The sequence below is a fragment of the Phyllobates terribilis genome, unplaced genomic scaffold (assembly GCF_046119375.1).
Source record: "Phyllobates terribilis strain yellow unplaced genomic scaffold, ASM4611937v1 Scaffold_5__5_contigs__length_657084704, whole genome shotgun sequence".
Taxonomy (NCBI): Eukaryota; Metazoa; Chordata; class Amphibia; order Anura; family Dendrobatidae; genus Phyllobates; species Phyllobates terribilis.
In genome coordinates, this window is record NW_027362765.1 from 443,184,883 (window position 1) to 443,207,161 (window position 22,279).

Sequence of the window (22,279 nt, forward strand, 5' to 3'; positions counted from 1 at the left end):
TGGTGTAATAATAATATATATGTCCATAAGTAAAGTACATCTGCGAGCGGCGTTATCGAGTATTTTCATAGCAATAACTACTATATACCACTTTCACGTACAAACAAGAACTCTTCTTTGGTAATGCTCAACTGCATTGTTATGACCATGTTCACACTCTAACACAGGTAACGGTTGAAAAAAAGGAAAGAGAGACGCTGTACCTGCACCCAACTGGTCCCTGTACAGACTAGAAAAATCATTAACCACATAACTCAAAAACACTTCCTGGCTCCCTAAAAGGCTGTTGAGGGGTTTCTTGTACCTCCTAAGGAACCCGATGGGAGGCCGCAACACAAATGCTGCAAAAGGGAAAGGCAGGGAGACAGAAGAAGTCAGGGTAAGAAACTAAACACGTTCACACAGGATAGACAGGGATATATATCTAGAAGCAAAAAAATAAATGGACTAAGCGAAAAACCTCCCAATCCCCCAAACATAAAAGAAAGGGAAGGGTACGGGAAGGAGAACTCACAGTCAGACCGCAGGAAAAGCAGCTGGGCTTTATCAAGCAAGATAATCCTTAGTTGAGGAGCTGGAACGCCTAACACCATCTAAGATCTCATTCCCACGTCCGTGTCTCCAGTATGTGTGAACGCAGTATAGGCCGCAAAATGTCCCGCACACGTGCACACTGATGACATCCGTGTGTCATCAGTGTGACACTTACCGGACACTGCAGTTTGCGCTGTTCCCCGGCGCCAGGTGCTGAATGCAGCTCACATAATTGTCGTCTGCTCTCCCTGTGATCAGGCGACAATGATGGAAGTTGTATTCAGTACCCGCAGTGTACTTTGTGTGTAAAATCAAGAATTAAATTTTAAAAAATCGTGGGCTCCCATCGATTATTCATAACCATAAGAGGAAAATCGCCCGCTGGGGGAATAATGGGCCCCACATAGTTCTCCATAGAGTATAATGTGCCTACATATCCTCCATACAGAATAATGAGCCCCACATAGTCCTCCATACAGTATAATGGCCCCACATAGTCCTCCATACAGTATAATGGGCCCCACATAGTCCTCCATACAGTATAATGGGCCCCACATAGTCCTCCATACAGTGTAATGGGCGCCACATAGTCCTCCATACAGTATAATGGCCCCACATAGTCCTCCATACAGTATAATGGGCCCCACATAGTCCTCCATACAGTGTAATGGGCCCCACATAGACCTCCATACAGTGTAATGGGCGCCACATAGTCCTCCATACAGAATAATGGGCCCCACATAGTCCTCCTTACAGAATAATGGGCCCCACATAGTCCTCCATGCAGAATTATGGCCCACATAGCCCTCCATACAGTATAATGGGCCCCAAATAGTCCTCCATACAGTATAATGGGCCCCACATAGTCCTCCATACAGAATAATGGGCCCCACATAGTCCTCCATACAGAATAAAGGCCCCACATAATCCTCCATACAGAATAATGGGTCCCACATAGTTCTCCATACAGAATAATGGCCCCACATAGTCCTCCTTACAGAATAATGGCCCCACATAGTCCTCCATACAGAATAATGGGCCCCACATAGTCCTCCATACAGAATAATGGGCCACACATAGTCCTCCATACAGTATAATGGGGCCCACATAGTCCTCCATACGGAATAATGGCCCCACATAATCCTCCATACAGAATAATGGGCCTCACATAGTCCTCCATACAGTATAATGGGCCCCACATAGTCCTCCATACAGAATAATGGGCCCCACATATTCCTCCATACCGTATAATATGCCCCACATAGTCCTCCATACAGAATAAGGAAGTCAAGAGGCCAATGAAAAACTAAAAAAGGGCTTTCGGTAAACTTAAACAAGAAGGCAGCGAGGAAGCGCTAATATCTTATAGGGAAAAAAACAAAATCTGTAAGAAACAAATAAGAATAGCAAAAGAGGAGACAGAGAGACTAATTGCCAAGGAAAGTAAAACGAATCCCAAACTGTTCTTTTAACTATATAAACAGTAAAAGGATTAAAACTGATGGAGTTGGCCCATTGAAAAATAACCTGGGTAAAATCATGGAGGGCGATGAGGGTAAAGCAAACCTACTCAATAGCTTCTTCTCCACTGTTTTCACAAAAGAAAACAATTTATCGGAGGAAATGCAGAGTGATAAAGTAAACCCTCCGCTAAATATCACCCACCTAACCCAGGAGGAAGTTCAGAAACGCCTAAATAATATCAAAATAGACAAGTCACCAGGCCCAGATGGCATACACCCCCGGGTACTAAAAGAATTAAGTAATGTGATAGACAGACCGCTGTATCTTATATTCAAGCACTCTTTATGGACAGGGACTGTCCCACTAGACTGGCGCCAAGCAAATGTGGTACCAATATTCAAAAAGGGGTCTAAAAGTGACCCTGGGAACTATAGACCAGTCAGCTTAACGTCTGTTGTGGGTAAATTGTTTGAAGGATTTCTTAGAGATGCTATTGTAGAATATCTTAATGATAATAACTGTCTAACTCCATATCAACATGGATTCATGAGGGATCGCTCCTGCCAAACAAACCTGATCGCCTTCTACGAGGAGGTGAGCTCACAGCTGGACCGGGGAGAGTCAGTGGATGTTGTATACCTTGACTTCTCCAAAGCGTTTGATACCGTCCCACACAAAAGGTTGGTATATAAAATGAGAATGCTTGGTCTGGGGGATAATGTGTGCAAGTGGGTAAATAGCTGGCTGAGTGATAGAAAGCAGAGGGTGGTTATCAATGGAGTAAGCTCAGGGTGTGTCAGGGTTACTAGCGGGGTGCCTCAAGGGTCTGTCTTGGGCCCTATATTATTTAATATATTTATTAATGATCTAGTGGAAGGGTTGCATAGTAAAATAGCAATATTTGCAGATGATACTAAACTTTGTAAAGTAGTTAATACAGATGAGGATAGGGCACAGCTACAGGAGGATTTAGATAAATTGGGGAGTTGGGCCAAAAAATGGCAAATGGGGTTCAATGCCGATAAATGTAAGGTCATGCACATGGGAAAGAAAAACAGCAGTCACCCATACATATTAAATGGGAAACCGTTGGGGAAATCTGACATGGAGAAGGACCTGGGCGTCTTGGTTAATAGCAAATTAAATTGGAGTGCCCAGTGTCAGGCAGCAGCTGCGAAGGCAAATAGAGTCATGGCATGCATCAGAAGAGGAATAGGGGCATATGATGAGAACATTGTTCTTCCTCTGTATAAAGCGCTGGTAAGGCCGCACTTAGAATATTGTGCACAGTTCTGGGCTCCGGTGCTCAGGAAAGACATATTGGAGCTAGAGAGGGTACAAAGGAGGGCGACTAAGGTAATAAAGGGAATGGAGGGACTAGAATACCCAGAGAGGTTGTCAAAATTAGGCCTATTTACTTTGGAAAAGAGAAGGCTTAGGGGAGACCTCATAAACATGTATAAATACATCAGGGGGCAATACAGAGATCTCTCCCATGACCTGTTTATACCAAGGATGGTGACAAAGACGAGGGGGCACACTATGCGTCTGGAGGAAAGGAGGTTCCTGCACCAGCATAGAAGGGGATTCTTTACGGTCAGAGCCGTGAGACTCTGGAACTCTCTGGGAGAGGAAGTGGTGATGTCCAACTCACTTAATGAGTTCAAGAGAGGCCTGGACGCTTTTCTTGAGAACAATAAAATTACATTTTATGCTTAGTTAATTAATCCAGGGATTTAATCTGACTGCCAGATTGGTGTCGGGAAGTGAATTTTTCCTCAATGATGTAAATTGGCCTATACCGCATGGTTTTTTGTTGCCTTCCCCTGGATCAACGCTGCGGAATAGCTGCAGTGCACAAGAAATAGGCTGAACTGGATGGACGCTTGTCTTTTTTCGGCCTTATAAACTATGTAACTATGTAAAAACTATGAATAATGGCCCCACATAATCCTCCATACAGAATAATGGCCCCACATAGGGGTGGCTGTTCTGGTGTCGCGGGCCAAATAAAACCACCCTGCGGGCCAGATTTTCTCCATGGGCCAGAGTTTGACATGTATGCTTTAAAGTGGCTCTGTCAGAAAAAAAAAATTATTTAAAATATATGAAAAAAAACAAAACATGAAAGTTAAAAATAAAGATAATAAAAAAAGTAAAAGAAATAAGCATATGTGGCATCGCCGTGTTCAGAAAAGCCCAATCTATCAAAATATGAAAATTATTAGCCAGATTTGCAAACATTGTAAACAGAAATTTTTTTAAAAACGACAAAATTATATTGTTTGGCTGCTGCAATATCACAAAAAATGCTGTAACAAGCGATCAAAAATCTTGTAAACAGCAGAAAGTTTGTAAATTTTACTAATAAACCTAATTTGCAATGAGTTTGAATACTTTTCATAACAACTAATTTAGTAGGTGTTATTTATAGTCTTAAGAGTATGAACACATGGCATTTTTTAGACACCAGCGTCAAGTTAAATATTTCAGGAAAATGCTGGCGCAGTTTCTCCTGAAGCATCTTTCTTGCCATTGTTATTTGCGGCAGGGGCGCCATCAGGTCATTACTGCCCTTACTGCTGTATGGGGCCAGGTGAACAGCTGTAAAGAGCAGGGGCCGGGGCCCCCCTCTTGTGCTTCTGGTCACCGGGCCCCGGGTTATCACGTGCTGGTGCTGAGAGCATATGATGGACTGGGACTGGGGGGTAGGGAGAGCATATGATGGACTGGGACTGGGGAGTGGGCAGAGCATATGATGAACTGGGACTGGGGAGTGGGCAGAGCATATGATGAACTGGGACTGGGGAGTGGGCAGAGCATATGATGAACTGGGACTGGGGAGTGGGCAGAGCATATGATGAACTGGGAGTGGGGGGTGGGGAGAGCACATGATGGACTGGGGAGTGGGTAGAGCATATTATGGACTGGGGAGTGGGCAGAGCATATGATGGACTGGGGAGTGGGCAGAGCATATGATGAACTGGGAGTGGGGAGAGCTAATGATGAATTAGGAGTGGGGGAGCAAATAAAGAATGGGGGTAGGGAGAGCAAATTATGAATTGGATGTGGGGGTGGGGAAAGCAAATTAATTGGGAGTGGGGATGGGGCTAGCAAATACTGAATTGAGGGTGGGGTAGCTCAAATAATGATGAATTGAGCGTGGGGGTGGGGAGAGCAAATTATAATGAATTGAGGGTGGGGGAGAATAAATGATGATGCAGTGGGGGTAGGAGAGAGAGGACATGAAAAAATGAATTGGGGCGGAGAGGGGCATGTAAATATAATTAATTGGGAGAGGGGGCATTGAGGGTGACAGAGTGTGACTAGTAATGAATTGGGGGAAAGAGTACAGGTTCTAATTAATTGATATATTTATTAGGTGGGGAAAGTGGCTATTTACAGTCAGTGGGGGCAAAGTGGTGGATTACAATTTATATTTGGAATGGTGGGTTACATAATAGCTACTTATATATTAATGGTGGGTGCATGTCTGTATTCAGCTGCGTAGTGTAGAAGTTGGGGAATGTGCTTTAGATAACTGTGATATTTTATGCAGAGAAGAGTCCTGGCTGGAAGAAGTGATGGCAGTCTGCGCTGGATGAAGGACTTCAACTAGTCAGTGAAATCTTTCGCATTGTACTGTATCTATATTTTTTATCTGTGCATCATGAATCGTGGTATGTGTTAAAGGGGCCCACTGAGACTCTTTCGCCTGAGGCTCACGAAAATCTGGAGTCGGCCCTGATAGCAACAGTTAACAGCCTCCAGCCAATCAGAGGCTAGCAGCTGACATCGGCACGCACATCGCCGGCAACGACGTCACTGCCATGCGCCAGCGTGTCCGCGCCTCAAATGGATGAGGAAGAGGACGCCGCTGTACCGCCAGGTAAGGAGAAATTTTTTTTGTTTTTTTGTATGGGGCCAGGATGGGAAATCATATGGGGCCTGGGGGCAGGATGGGAGAACATATATGGCCTGGGGCCGGGATGGGACATCATATGCAGCCTGGGGGCAGCATGGAGACACATGGAGACACATGGGGCCTGGATGGGAAAACATGGGGCCAGAAATGAGACACAATGGGGGCCAGGAATGAGACACAATGGGGGCCAGGAATGAGACACAATGGGGGCCAGGAATGAGACACGTCATTACAGGAAGGGCCAGGATGTGAAACATTATTACGGCTGTGATGTATTTTATTTTTGAGGATACGGTTTTCAGTGAGGGGGGTCCTGTTACGATGCAGGCCGGCACTATGTCGCCTTTTTCTTCATCTGGCGTAGTGTACAAGTTAGGGAAAAATTGAGGAATGTTCTCTAGATAACTGTTATTTTCTGCAGAGACGAGTCCTGGCTGGAAGAAGTGATGGCGGTCTGTGCTGGATGAAGAAGAGAAGCGAAGATGAAGGACTTCAACTAGAGACGTCACTGGTGAGTCAGTGTGTTACCTGTACACTTACACTATATACTATATACAGGGCTCAGGGCCGGCGTCAGCACCCGGTGCACCCAGGCAAGTGCCGGGGCCCTGAGCAGGAGGAGGGCCCACTCGCGGTCAGGCTCCCCGCCGGGCTATGGGCGGAGGAGAGCGGTGCCAGCACCTGCCCTTCTCCCCAGCTTGCTCAGGGCCCCGGCAGCCGGATACTTACCTCTCCCCGTGCCACTGCAGATCCGCTGTCTTCCTGCTGTGCGTTCCCTGTGACGTCTCAGGTCAGAGGGTGCGGTGACGTCTTTCCACCACGCCCTCTCCTGAGCCTTCACAGGCAGCGCAGAGCGGGAAGACGCCGGCAATGCTGGAGTCAGGACCTGAACAGTGGCAGCAGGTGAGGAGGAGTGAGGTGAGTATTTTTTTTTTTTAATGTATGGAGGCATGGAGCATTATATGAGGGGGTGACATCCTGCATGGGGCATTATATGGGGGGGGTGACATCCTGCGTGGGGCATTATATGGGGGGGTGACATCCTGCATGGAGCATTATATGAGGGGGTGACATCCTGCATGGGACATTATATGGGGAGGGGGGTGACATCCTGCATGGGACAGTATATGTGGGGTGACATCCTGCATGGGGCATTATATGGGGGGGAGAAGTGATATCCTGCATGGCGCATTATATGAGGGGAGTGACATCCCGCATGGGGCAATATATGGGGGAAGTGACATCCCACATGGGGCATTATATGGGGGGGTGACATCCTGCATGGGGCATTATATGGGGGGTGACATCCTGCATGGGGAATTATAATGGGGGGACAGTCTGCATAGGGCATTATGTGGGGGGAACAACCTGCATGGAGCATTATATGGGGACCAGTGTCCTGTACAGAGCGTTTTATGGGGGCCAGTATTCTGTATGGAGCGTTATATGAGGGCCAGTATCTTATACAGAGCGTTTTATGGGGGTCAGTATTCTGTATGGAGCGTTATATGGGGGCCAATATACTGTGTGGAGTAATTTGCTGGTTTCTGAGCTATTATGGAATTTACAATAGATATCGCTCATGTAATGTAAGAAGTGAAATCTTTGCATTGTACTGCATATATATATTTCTCTGCGGTATCTGTGCATCATGAATCGTGGTATGTGTTAAAGCGGCCCACTGAGACTCTTTCGCCCGGGGCCCAGAAAAACCTGGAGCCGGCCCTGACAGGGCTCCTGTGTATAAAGTCACTGGTGATCTCTGTATTACCTGTACACTATATACTATATACAGAGCTCCTGTGTATAATGTCACTGGTGATCACTGTATTACCTGCAGGGGTGGATTAGGAGTAGCCAGGGTCCAGGCAGTTTAAAAGGTGTGGGTTCCCCCAGGTACCTGATGTATCACGTGACATGCCACATAATCCCCTTTGATAGATCATGTGATAGGTCATGTGAGTAAAACGCAGGTGCTCTGGTGCAGATCTGTGGATGGAAAACGGCAGAGATAGCGGCACGCAAATTTATCTCTTACATACAGCACTATACATAACATAGCGATATACATAATAGAGCAGGGGTGGGAGAATAATTTTCATGAGGAGCCACATGAGAGACCGTGACTGTTGAGGACGCCGAACCATTATGCTGAAATTAACTTTGGTAATTCTGATCAATATTAATATTAACATATTGATTAGAATTATTTTTTATATTAATTGTATCACTTAATATTGAGCAGAATTAAGTATGCTCACACCACCCTATCTACAGTATGAGTCCCCACAGAGCCCCCTACATGCAATATGAGCCCCCAAATAGCCCCCTCAATCAACAAACAAAGCCATCAACCTATGGGGCTCTTATACATGTAAACCATAGCAAAAAAAGACACCTTAAAAATTCTCCCTTTCATTATTTCTTTTAAAAACCCATTACATAAAAACATAAATGCACATACATTTGCACAGAAAAACAGGGATTTAAAAAAAAGAGCAGAAATGAGGGGATATAGGGACTAGTTTTACCTTTTACAATTCCCTTCCTGACAGTGGAGGTTGGCACACTAACTTGAAACGGTATGGCGCCCCCACTCCTCGTTGACTACCCCTATGTGGCCTTACCAATACTCTAACTGATCAGGCATCCTCAATCAGATAATATGTAATGAACATGTATATATATATATAAAATATAGATACTAGTGGGCTGAGGGATCGATCATCAATACTGTTCAACAATCTGGCCAGAAAAACCCTAACAAAGTCCAAAAGAAACACATATGATGTCCTTGTCAAACAAACAATAACCCTTCAGATCATAAATGGCCAGTCAATTAGCAGTGCAATTAAACCACAAAACATCCATATACCTCATATCACGTTTCTATGGACATGGACTAACTATGTATATATATATATATATATATATATATATACACTGCTCAAAAAAATAAAGGGAACACTTAACAGAATATAACTCCAAGTAAATCAAACTTCTGTGAAATCAAACTGTCCACTTAGGAAGCAACACTGATTGACAATCAATTTGACATGCTGTTGTGCAAATGGAGTAGACAATAGATGGAAATTATTGGCAATTATCAAGACACCCTCAATAAAAGAGTGGTTCTTCAGATGGGGACCACAGACCACATCTCAGTACCAATGCTTTCTGGCTGTTGTTTTGGTCACTTTTGAATGTTGGTTGTGCTTTCACACTCATGGTAGCATGAGACGGACTCTACAACCCACAGAAGTTGCTCAGGTAGTGCAGCTCATCCAGGATGGCACATCAATGCGAGCTGTGGCAAGAAGGTTTGCTGTGTCTGTCAGCGTAGTGTCCAGAGGCTGGAGGTGCTACCAGGAGACAGGCCAATACACCAGGAGACGTGGAGGGGGCCGTAGGAGGGCAACAACCCAGCAGCAGGACCGCTACCTCCACCTTTGTGCAAGGAGGAACAGGAGGAGCACTGCCAGAGCCCTGCAAAATGACCTCCAGCAGGCCACAAATGTGCATGTGTCTGCACAAACGGTTAGAAACCGACTCTATGAGGGTGGTATGAGGGCCTGATGTCCACAGATGGGGGTTGTGTTCACAGCCCAACACCGTGCAGGACACTTGGCATTTGCCACAGAACACCAGGATTGGCAAAGTCGCCACTGGCGCCCTGTGCTCTTCACAGATGAAAGCAGGTTCACACTGAGCACATGTGACAGACGTGACAGAGTCGGGAGACGCGTGCAGAGCGATCTGCTGCCTGCAACTTCCTTCAGCATGACCGGTTTGGCAGTGGGTCAGTAATAGTGTGGGGTGGCATTTCTTTGGAGGGCTGCACAGCCCTCCATGTGCTCGCCAGAGGTACCGAGATGAGATCCTCAGACCCCTTGTGAGACCATATGCTGGTGCGGTTGGCCCTGGGTTCCTCCTAATGCAGGACAATGCCAGACCTCATGTGGCTGGAGTGTGTCAGCCGTTCCTGCAAGATGAAGGCATTGAAGCTATGGACTGGCCCGCCCGTTCGCCAGACCTGAATCCGATTGAGCACATCTGGGACATCATGTCTCGCTCCATCCACCAACGTGACGTTGCACCACAGACTGTCCAGGAGTTGGCGGATGCTTTAGTCCAGGTAGGTCTGGGAGGAGATCCCACAGGAGACCATCTGCAACCTCATCAGTAGCATGCCCAGGCGTTGTAGGGAGGTCATACAGGCACGTGGAGGCCACACACAATACTGAGCCTCATTATGACTTGTTTTAAGGACATTACATCAAAGTTGGATCAGCGTGTAGTGTGTTTTCCACTTTTTTTTTGAGCAGTGTATATATATATATATATATATATATATATATATACTGTATACAGTATATATATACCCTATATGGCTGAACAGTTGTGCACTTAGCTTAATGGCATCTTCTTCTGACACATTTCCCTCCTCTTTTAGTAATTCAGGGGTTCATCAGGCAATTCCTTCAATCAGGACAAGAAAAAGAGACCATCAGCCGTACTGCAATGAGGATAACAGCTCACAGGCCTAGACACTATGCCCCCACATAGCCCCTTACATACAATATAAGCCCTCACACAACCCCCTATATAGAGCATGAGTCCTCACATAGTCCCCAATATACAGTATGAGCCCCCACATAGCTTACAGCCTGTAATTACGCCCTGGCACTTTGATTGACAGCTCCCAGTGCAGTGCATCATTGACCGAAAGCCAATGGTTCCTGGGATGAATAAAGTCAATTTTTTCCCCATGAGCTGCACTTTCAGTACAGCGGTCAGGCACCTTTCTAACGCTTGTAAGGAAGCTAACGGACACATAGTTGATGGGAGGTATGTATAACCGAGATGGTTGCCATCTGTGATGTAATCCTGAAGTGTTGCTCTAGTGCACATAGCGCTAAGAGGTTTGTTTGGTGCGTCCGGGCCCAGATTTTACGGGTAGCTGGAGAGATGGGTGGATTTGGTTACCCACATACCTCACCTCTGGGTGTGGTTAACAAGGTAAAATGGAGTCTGTTATTTGACACATTGTTATTGGACACTGTGTGTGGAGGGAAAAGGCCTCCGGTGTGATATCAAGACGGAGGCAGGGTACTAGATGCTCTCCAGCCTGTGTGCTCACAGGACTGGCTAACCAGAGACTTTGGCTAAAGGACTGTTTTCTTTATTTTGCCTGCACTGAAGGCTGTTTGTTTTCCTTTTGCTTGTGGATGATTTATGAAGCAATAAACCGACATGGACATTTAAACAGAAACGCTTCTTTTTTTGCCTCCCGACGCACCCAAGTGAATAGAAATCCCACAATTGGTGTTAGAAGTGCAGGCAGCGTTACCAGCAAATACAGTACGTGTGACTGCTACAAGACGTACTGCATGTCCTGGGCGAAGTTTGCCATAAGCCAGCAAGTGACACCAGACAAAATGGAGGACATTCTTAAACATCTCGTGCAAGCACAGCAGGCACTGCACCAGCAGCATCTGCAATTGTTACAGCAGCACAGGGAGCAGCAGCAACAAATGGCGCAACTGGAGACAAGTAAACTGCTTATGCAGCAGCAGCGACAGGACCAGCACCGTCAATAGCAGCAGCAAATTGATTTGCTCGCAGAGGCGATTCGTGGCATGGCGACAGCTCCGACAAGGTCAGTGGATGATTTTTCCATCCGGGAGGCGGTAAGCAGAGCCCTGCAGAAAATGACCTCAGGGGATGATACAGAGGCCTTTTTGCCTGTTTTTGAAAGGGTCTCCAAGAGGGGGTAACTTCCGCCAGAGCAACCTCAGAGGTGCTGGCGCCATACTTGACGGGGGAGCCCCAGAAGACTTACTGTGACTTGGCTTTGCAAGACGCCAAGGAATATGGCAAGCTAAAAACTGAAATTTTGGCGTGCTTGGGGGTAACGATGACTGTCAAGGCGCAGCAGGTCCACCGCTGGGCGTATCATCGTGACAAACCCCCTCACTCCCAATTGTTTGACCTACTGCACCTGGTCCAAAAATGGTTGCAGCCGGATCCTCTTCCCCTGCGCAGATGGTAGAGCGAGTGATGATGGACCGGTTTGTGCACTCCCTTCTGAGGCCAATACAGATTTGGGTTGCCCAGGGTGATCTCTGGAACGCTGATGAACTGATCGGATTGTTCGAGAGGTATCAGGGGGTTGAGGGTTCCTTGGGAAGGCAGCCCACTCCATACTGGGGTTCCCAACAGGGGCGGAGGCCCAAAAAAGGGTGGGGCGTCCAAGGTCATGCCAAAGGTCCCTGCTGGCTATATTATATGCTGGAGATGGCACGGCCCAGGTCATATAGCCGCCCGTTGTCCCCTGACCTCCAAGCAAATGGATGTAGCATCCAGGCTTCGTCCAGGACTTATTGCACCCCATTACTATAGAGCGGGACTTTTGTTTGTTTTGGGATCTGTGGGGGAAGAGATCAAGGCTTAGTTGCTCGAATAAAAAGCCGGTTGGACCTAAAGAAGTATCACCACACCCAGAATCTGACAGGTTTCCCTTCTGTGTCCTTGTGGGGGATGAGGAGGTAGTGTCCCCTGGGACTGACTTCCTGAGTTAGGGGTGACCAGCGAAAATTTTGTGTCCACTCAACATAGGGACCTAACTCTAAGGAAAGCATTGAACAATGTAACAGTCATAAATGTTATTGCGCCGGTGGCTGACACGAGATTTCCCTATTTTATGTTGAGTGGGGAGTTATTGTACCAGGTTACGAAAATGAGGGTTAAACTTGTGGAACAGTTATTGGTACCAGGAGCCTATAGATGGAGGATGTTGGACATGACACATTTAATGTCTTGGGTGGCCATTTGGGAGTGGAAAAAAACTCAGAAATGGATCATGCAGCGGTTCTATTGGCCCGGATGTCACCGGGAAATCTTAAAGTATTGCAGGTGATGTCCTACGTACCAGTTAACAGCCCCCACCTCTCACTTTCGAAGTCCCCTCATGCCATTGCCCATCATTGAAGTGTCGTTTGAGAGAATTGCCATGGTCTTGGTCGGTCCCCTGGTTAAATCTGCTCGTGAGCAGCACTATATATTGGTAATCCTGGACTATGCCACACACTATCCTGAAGAGGATCCCCAGAGAAACTCCTCGGCAAAAAGTATAGCTTGCGAATTAGTCCACTTTTTTTCCCGGACAGGATTACCAAGGGAGGTCCTGACTGACCAAGGAACACCCTTTAGGAGTAAGGTGATGAGGGAAATGTGTAAGGTGTGTAAGGGCCTGCAAATCACCCAACTAAAGACATCAGTATATCATCCTCAGACAGATGGCCTTGTGGAAAGAATCAATAAAACTCTGAAGATTATGCTGAGGAAGACCATAGAAAAGGACGATAGAGACTGGGACTGTCTCCTGCCGTACCTGTTGTTCTCTATCCGAGAGGTTCCACAGGCCTCTACTGGGCTCTCGCCATTTGAACTTCTGTATGGCCGACATCCGCGGGGTCGCCCATCTCTATATACTACTAACAGCAGTTGTGTGAGCAGTATATAATTACAACATAAGTGTTACCATATTATCATTGATGCAATTAAGGTATTTTTTTGTATTATATGCAGAATACGTGTGAACTGGCACAGAATAGAAATGAATTCTTGTTATAATGACACATGGGGAGATTGATATTCTTGCACTGTATACTTGTGCACTATCCTTTCCTGATGTATATTAATCACTGATTATAGCGTGTTACCTATATATACCTTGTTTCTGCACTGTGAATGTTCATGGTTTGAGATAAACTCACAGTTAGAAGGGCCGAAACGTCGCCCGTACATGGGGAATAAAGGCCACAGTTTCTTTTACTATCAAGTCTGGAGTGCTGACATTTTTTGCCGTATATCACTATAAATAAATATGTATCTGTATCAATCTCTAATCATGTGGTTACTTTTTTATATGTAAAGCAATAACTGCACAGATGTCCTCATGTATATGAAATGTATAATCTACAGACTCGAGCCAATCGATCACAGGATCTATTGTAGTGGGACCAAGGTCCCACAAACGTCTTCGGCTGGTATTGGGACCCCGGCATCCTGGATGTATGTGGCATTTACAAGGGTGCACTATTTCCTGACCGGCCTAATTATTTTGCATGACCCTGACCTGATAACCATGGAGTCCTGTGGATCTTTTTATTCAGCTCTACAGTACACTGTATTATATATTGATGATGGCTTACACAGTGATTTTGGCCATGGCACAGTTTGTGCAGCACAAAATCATTGCAATCTCCTGCTACATTACATAGCAGCAGAAATAAAGTGAATAGGGTCACATTACATCCTCTAGGTACCACAACAAGCAACTAAAAAAAATCATAACTTGTCACATCACCGCAGAGGTCGCAATGTGACCCTACTCACGAGCGTCATACAGAGTCTGATGGGCAGAGGGCAGTGCTGGACACTTAGGCCGGGCAGTGCGAGCTCTGGCTGTGAGTTTAGAAAAAAGCACAGGGAGTTTCCCAGTCTGGAGAGCAGCATGTAAACAAACCAGGTGCAGGCAATGTAGTGAAATTCAGGAGGAACGAAAGTTAGAAACCACAAAATTTATAGGGGAGTTATAAATTATAATAGAGCACAGATTATCTTAAAAGTTTTATTTTTCGGTCTGACAACCTTCTTAAATTGGTGCCAGATGGAATTGGCTGCTTCTGGTGGTGGTGGTCGCCAGGTGGAATTGGCTGCTGGTGGTGGTGGTGGTGGTTGCCAGGTGGAATTAGCTGCTTCAGGTGGTGGTGGTGGTCGCCAGGTGGAATTGGCTGCTGCTGGTGGTCGCTAGGTGAAATTGGCTGCTGCCGGTGGTGGTGGTCGCCAGGTGGAATTGGCTTCTGGTGGTGGTGGTGGTCGCCAGGTGGAATTGGCTGCTGCTGGTGGTGGTTGCCAGGTGGAATTAGCTACTTCAGGTGGTGGTGGTGGTCGCCAGGTGGAATTGGCTGCTGCTGGTGGTCGCTAGGTGAAATTGGCTGCTGCCGATGGTGGTTGTGGTCGCCAGGTGGAATTGGGTGCTGCTGGTTGTTGCAAGGTGGAATTGGCTGCTGCTGGTGGTGGTGGTCGCCAGATGGAATTTGCTATTGCTGGTAGTCGCCAGGTGAAATTGGCTGCTGCTGGTGGTGGTGGTCGCCAGGTGGAATTGGCTGCTGCTGGTGATGGTGGTCGCCAGGTGGAATTGGCTGGTGGTTGCTGTTGCTAGACGGATGTTTCTTTGCTATATAGAGTGGAGATATAAGAAATAATGTTAAAGTGCATTCAATTCACAAGATAAAACCATTTTTTTACACTTTCTGCATGCTTCAATAGTCTCCATAGGAGACTAGAAGCAGCAGTTGTCTGATAGCTTCTACTACATACAGGCGATAAGCAGATCGCTTGTATGCAGCAGAAATGCTCACTTGCTATGAGCGCCGACCACTAGGTGGCGCTCATAGCAATTGAGACATGACAACCACAGGGGTCTGCTGCAGACCCTGGGTTGTCATGCCCACCCATTGGTGACCCGCGATCACGTGACGGGGTCACCGATGGGCGGGGCTTAAGACGCACTTCCCGGAAGCGCGAGTTAAATGCCGCTGTCAGAGATTGACAGCGGCATTTGACTGGTTAACAGCCGCGGGTGGATCGCGATTCGACCCGTGGCTGTTGCGGGCACATGTCAGCTGTACAAATCAGCTGACATGTGCCCGGTTCAGTGCGGGCTCAGCGCCGGAGCCCCCGCTGAACCGGCCTTTCCGAGCTGGTGCATAATATTACTGACCAGGTCGGAAATGGGTTAAAATATGAAAAAATGAATAAAAAAAGCATAAAAGTTGGAATCACCTCCTTTATCCCCCAGTGAATAATAAAGAAAATAAAAATATACATCTGTGGTATCGCTACATCCATAAGTGTCCAGTCAAAGCATAAAAATAATTAACCCGTTTGGAAACATCATAAACAGAAAAAAATTCAAAATGATAAAAAATGTGTTTTTTTGTGTGCAGCAACACTGTAAAAAAATGTTGTAAGTAATAAAAATGTCATATCTGTCAATAAATTATATTGATAAAAACTTTGTCTCACCCCGCAAAAAATAAGTCCTCACACAGCTCTATAGTCCCAAAAATGAAAACATTATTAGTTTTGGGAAATGGAGACACAATCCCCCCCAATTATTTTTTTTTCAAAAATCTGTTTTTGTTTTCACCACTAAAATAATGAAAAAACTACTAGTTTGGTATCGCCGTAATCATACTGATGAGGAGAATCACATTGGCAGGTCATTTCTTACCACACAATGTTTGCCATAAATATAATTCCCAATATACAGTACAGACCAAAAGTTTGGACACACCTTCTCATTTAAAGATTTTTCTGTATTTTCATGACTGTGAAAATTGTACATTCACACTGAAGGCATCAAAACTATGAATTAACACATGTGGAATTATATACTTAACAAAAAAGTGTGAAACAACTGAAAATATGTCTTATATTCTAGGTTCTTCAAAGTAGCCACCTTTTGCTTTGATGACTGCTTTGCACACTCTTGGCATTCTCTTGATGGGCTTCAAGAGGTAGTCACCGGAAATGGTTTTCACTTCACAGGTGTGCCCTGTCAGGTTTAATAAGTAGGATTTCTTGCCTTATAAATAGGGTTGGGACCATCAGTTGTGTTGTGCAGAAGTCAGGTGGATACACAGCTGATAGTCCTACTGAATAGACTGTTAGCTGCTTTTTTCTTGCCATAATACAAATTCTAAGTAAAGAAAAACCAATGGCCATCATTACTTTAAGAAATGAAGGTCAGTCAGTGCGAAAAATTGGGAAAGTGTCCCCAAGTGCAGTTGCAAAAACCATCAAGCGCTTCAAAGAAACTGGCTCACATGAGGACCGCCCCAGGAAATGAAGACCAAGAGTCACCTCTGCTTCTGAGGATAAGTTTATCCGAGTCACCAGCCTCAGAAATCGCAGGTTAACAGCAGCTCAGATTAGAGACCAGGTCAATGCCACACAGAGTTCTAGCAGCAGACACATCTCTACAACAACTGTTAAGAGGAGACTTTGTGCAGCAGGCCTTCATGGTAAAATAGCTGCTAGGAAACCACTGCTAAGGACAGGCAACAAGCAAAAGAGACTTGTTTGGGCTAAAGAACATAAGAAATGGACATTAGACCAGTGGAAATCTGTGCTTTGGTCTGATGAGTCCAAATTTGAGATCTTTGGTTCCAACCACCGTGTCTTTGTGCGACGCAGAAAAGGTGAACGGATGGACTCTACGTGCCTGGTTCCCACCGTGAAGCATGGAGGAGGAGATGTGATGGTGTGGGGGTGCTTTGCTGGTGACACTGTTGGGGATTTATTCAAAATTGAAGGCATACTGAACCAGCATGGCTACCACAGCGTCTTGCAGCGGCATGCTATTCCATCTGGTTTGCCTTTAGTTGGACCATCATTTATTTTTCAACAGGACAATGACCCCAAACACACCTCCAGGCTGTGTAAGGGCTATTTGACCAAGAAGGAGAGTGATGGGGTGCTACGCCAGATGACCTGGCCTCCACAGTCACCAGACCTGAACCCAATCGAGATGGTTTGGGGTGAGCTGGACCGCAAAGTGAAGGCAAAAGGGCCAACAAGTGCTAAGCATCTCTGGGAACTCCTTCAAGATTGTTGGAAGACCATTTCCGGTGACAACCTCTTGATTCTCATCAAGAGAATGACAAGAGTGTGCAAAGCAGTCATCAAAGCAAAAGGAGGCTACTTTGAAGAACCTAGAATATAAGACATATTTTCAGCTGTTTCACACTTTTTTGTTAAGTATATAATTCCACATGTGTTAATTCATAGTTTTGATGCCTTCAGTGTGAATGTACAATTTTCGTAGACATGAAAATACAGAAAAATCTTTAAATGAGAAGGTGTGTCCAAACTTTTAGTCTGTACTGTAAGTTAGAATTGCTTTTTTTATGCTAAGTAAAGTACACACATGGCTATACTGGGGCTGTGACACTGATTAAAACGATACCTGTGGTGCAGAAATCTGTTTTGTGGATTTTGTGTTTGAAGCGGTGGAAGTTTTTTTCTAATCATAGCTTTGTGCGCCGGGGCGGGACAGTGAGATGGAACTGTGGGTAGGGTCTTCGGCTCTGCCACAGCCCCTCCGCTGCTCTTGTTGTCTTTATCGTCCTTCTGGTTTAGACTTCGCGTCGGTGCTGTCCTAGCCACAAGTGGTGCTGGTGCACATTGATCTCTTTGCAGTTTTTAGGAAAATGGCGCTGGTGGTATCACATGCGCAAAATTGACCTCCCGGTGGTCTTCAGTAAAATGGCGCCAGTGGTGGCACATGCGCAGATTAAGATCTTGGCTAGTCATTGAGCCGAGATCTAAATCTGCCAGTGAGCCACCACCGGGATCATTTCCCTGAAGACTGGCAGGAGATCAATGTGCACAAGTGACGCCCGCGGCTAGGACAGCACTGGCGCAAAGTCTAAACCAAAAGGACAATAAAGACAACAGGAGCAGCGGAGGGGCCGTGGCAGAGCCGAAGACCCTACTCCCAGTCCTGCCCCGATGCACAAAAAAAACTTCAAACCCTTTATGCGGAAAATCCACAAAACTGATTTCTTCACCACAGGTATCGTTTCAATCAGTATCACAGCGCCAATATGGCCATGTGTGTATTTTATTTAGCAAAATCCTGCTGACAGGTTCTTTTTAAGAGTATGTTCATACTGAGTCTTTTTCCTCAGTCCTTGGAGGGGAAACAGCAGAAATTCCTAGTTTTTGAGGAGTTGTGAATTTTTGAAGAGGATTTTGAAATTTCTGTTCCAAAAACTCAGTAAAAAAAAATCAATGTGAACACTCCCTAAAGCTAAACATTGGTTACATCACGGAGAGTATGTGCTCATAAATATTTTTTTAGGTTTTTTTTTTCAAGCAGATCTCCAAAATTCACCTCAAAAATTATTCCAGAAACTCTTGGAAAACAATTCCAGTTAATTTCTATGGAAAATCCACTTTGAACGCTTCAGGAAAAAAAACTCTTCCAAAACCTCTTAAAAATCAGGTATATAAGATGTGCAGTCAGAAATATACAGTAGTAAAGAATCATCTATATCATTATGTCATCATTTGCTCAGTAAATCTCTGCTCTTACATGATCAGGGTGGTGGTCTTCTCCTGATCATCATTTTCGGTGATCTCATATCTACAGTACATAAAACATCTCATGTAAATGTGCAGGTAACGGTGCGGATTAGGGTCAATATTCACAGTGAAAATATACCAATAAAATCATACTTTATAAGATATGCACTAAAAAGAGCAATACTTAAAACCAACACAGTACTCAAACAAGAAATGCTCCAGGGGCCGGGTGGTGATCCCTAATGGAAAACTACAAGTGTAACATCTGACGATGTGGGGTCCCAAACTGACCCTATTATATATCCTACCTAACCACGGGGGTTGCCACCCTAGAAAACGCAAATGGCGCTCCTGCTCAAAGACTGGCCCCAATAATCCCTAATGGCCCAAAGGGGAACAGGTCACAGTTGTTAAGTCAAAATACAGAAGGGTGATATCAGGATACAGGTATATTACCCACACAGGCAGACAGATATGCTGATAGCTGCAAACTAACATGGAGTCACATCCTCATTAAATATAAAGGTGAACTAGATTGATTTGTGCAAATCCAAACAGTATAGAGCAAGTTCTCATATATGTCATTAAAAATTATTGTAGCCTAAATGACAAAGCCCCAATCAGCACTAAACATATTGAAACCAAATCACTCAACGCGTTTCCCCTCCAGCATCAGAGGATCTTCAGGAGAGAACACAGAAACAGATCTGCAGCAAAAGTAGGTAGAGATATAAAGGCCAAAGGACTTCACTTATTTCAATGGATTTCAGTAACCACAGGTCCAATGGAGAGTGGGCTCCTCATAGAAGCACATATCAAAGAATATATCCTCCGAAGGTGAATGGCCCCATAGGAAGTGTGTGCCACAACTGTGGAGCTCTGTTCCTTAAGTGTGTCCAGGACCGGATGTGGTGAGCCCCCTTACCCTGGAGAAGGGGGTCTCTCCCTCATATCTCATAGAGGGAGACTGGATACCATACAACAGGGGTCTCAAACACGCGGCCCGCGGGCTGCATGCTGCCCCTCCGGCTGCTTCTTGTGGCCCGCAGGCACAGACTCCGTAACTATCGCGGCTCTCTCCAGCTGCCGCCGACATCAGCGCTGTAATGCAGTGTATTGCCGCGCAGAGACCGGCTCTCTGCACAGCAATACCAGTGCCAGCCATATTGCAGACATGGTCCCCCATCCAGATCCCCCATATTGCAGACATGGTCCCCCATCCAGGTCCCCCATATTGCAGACATGGTCCCCCATCCAGGTCCCCCATATTGCAGACATGGTCCCCAATCCAGGTCCCCCATATTTCAGACATGGTCCCCCATCCAGGTCCCCCATATTGCAGACATGGTCAGTTGTCTGTTCTCCTTTACTACACACAGGCGATCATCAGATCAACTGTGTGTAGCAGAATTGCTCACTGGCTATGAGCGCCGACTGCTGGGTGGCACTCATAGCAATCTGGCAATGACAACCGCAGGGGTCTCCTGCAGACCCCGGTTTGTCATGCCAAACCATCGGCGACCCGCAGTCATGTGATGGGATCACCGATGGGCGGAGCCAACCTTGCGTTTCCGATAAGTGCGAGTTAACAGGTAAACAGCCGCGGGTGGATCGAGATTCCACCCGTGGCTGTTGCGGGCATATGTCAGCTGTATAGATCAGCTGACATGTGCCCGGAAAGGTGCGGGCTCAGCACCAGAGCCCGCGCTAAACAGGGGGTTGTGATGTGTGTTGTACTATTACGGCAGACGTCATAAAGGGGTTAAACCCGTACAGCACACTGATGGTACACTAACTCCATCCATGAGCTGTACGTGTTTATCACGGACCCATAGACTTGTATTGGCCATTGTCACCCGTGCTGCCAGAAAAAACAGACCTGTCTCCATGTGTTTTGCAAGGACACCCGGTTAGGTTATAACGGGTACCGCATTTACTCTTCCGGGGTGGTGCCGTGTATACACCAATTGTCTCTGTTGATACATTTTGTAATATCACAAGGTAGTTTTCTGTCCACAGCATGGATGTCTATACCTGAGGGACTGTCGGGGCCTATTCCCTCACACATACTACCAGGACGATCCTTTTCAAAAACAAGAACAACCATGTAATGAAAGAGAGTAGTAATTATACTGAGGATTCATTCCAAGCCTGTGTTTTATGGTCTGGGTACATAATGCATTTTCCGGACTGGCTGCGAGTCTCCTCACCCGAACCCAACAGCTTCATATGTGCCTGAGGATGTGGAGTGTGGGGTCCGGAGATTCACAGTCGGACTGGAAATCACGGTCCATATAGCCTTAGGGCCGTTTCACACTGCGTTCTTCACCACGTTCACTCGGGGCTTGAGTCCGAACCCCCCGCAAAACAGGATTCGTGCATATGCGCCGACAGGGCCATTTACTATAATGGTGCAGATAGGACCATTGACTCTACCTTCACCATTATAGTCAATGTCACTGTCAGCGCATAAGACCCAATCCTGCTTTGAATTTATTAAGCCTGTGAATTAATATTCAACAGATGGGAGAAAAGCAGCACGAGCCTATAATACTGTGTGGATGGGGCCACGGTGGGATTTGAACCCACAACCCAGAGCCGCGCCGTCACTAAGCTCTGAGCCACCAAACCTGTAGGAAAAAATTGTGCTTTGGCTGAGACCACTTCATGTCTTGGAGTCCCTGGCAATGTCCTGCCAGCTGCATATGTGGTGGGCAAGCCACATAGGAGAACTCTCTGATCTGCCGCCTATCTATCCTATCTATCTTCTGATAGATATCTGGCTCGCTGGCAGATGCTTTCTTTATGACACTACCATGATCTCTGCACTGCACCCGATTATACAGGTAAACCTCAGCTCTATTTATGTGCCCGTGATGGCAGAAACTTTTAACTTAGGGAGACTTAAAAAAAAATATATCTAAAGTGACCTGCTGACAGTGACCCCGCCCCTGCTGACAGTGACCCCGCCCCTGCCGGCAAAATGTCCCGCCCCTGCTAAATATTTAGGGCAAATTTGTTGAAAAGTTGTTGGTTTTGCCACCAGCTCATTTGCATATGTTGGTGAGCGAGCGCTCTGATTGGCTGGCTGTGGAATGCTGCATCTGCAGCCATGTGATAGACCGGAACATCACCCTGACAGGACAGGTCGCTGCACGAGGGATACGGGGTCACAGATTAAGGAAATGGGGCGTA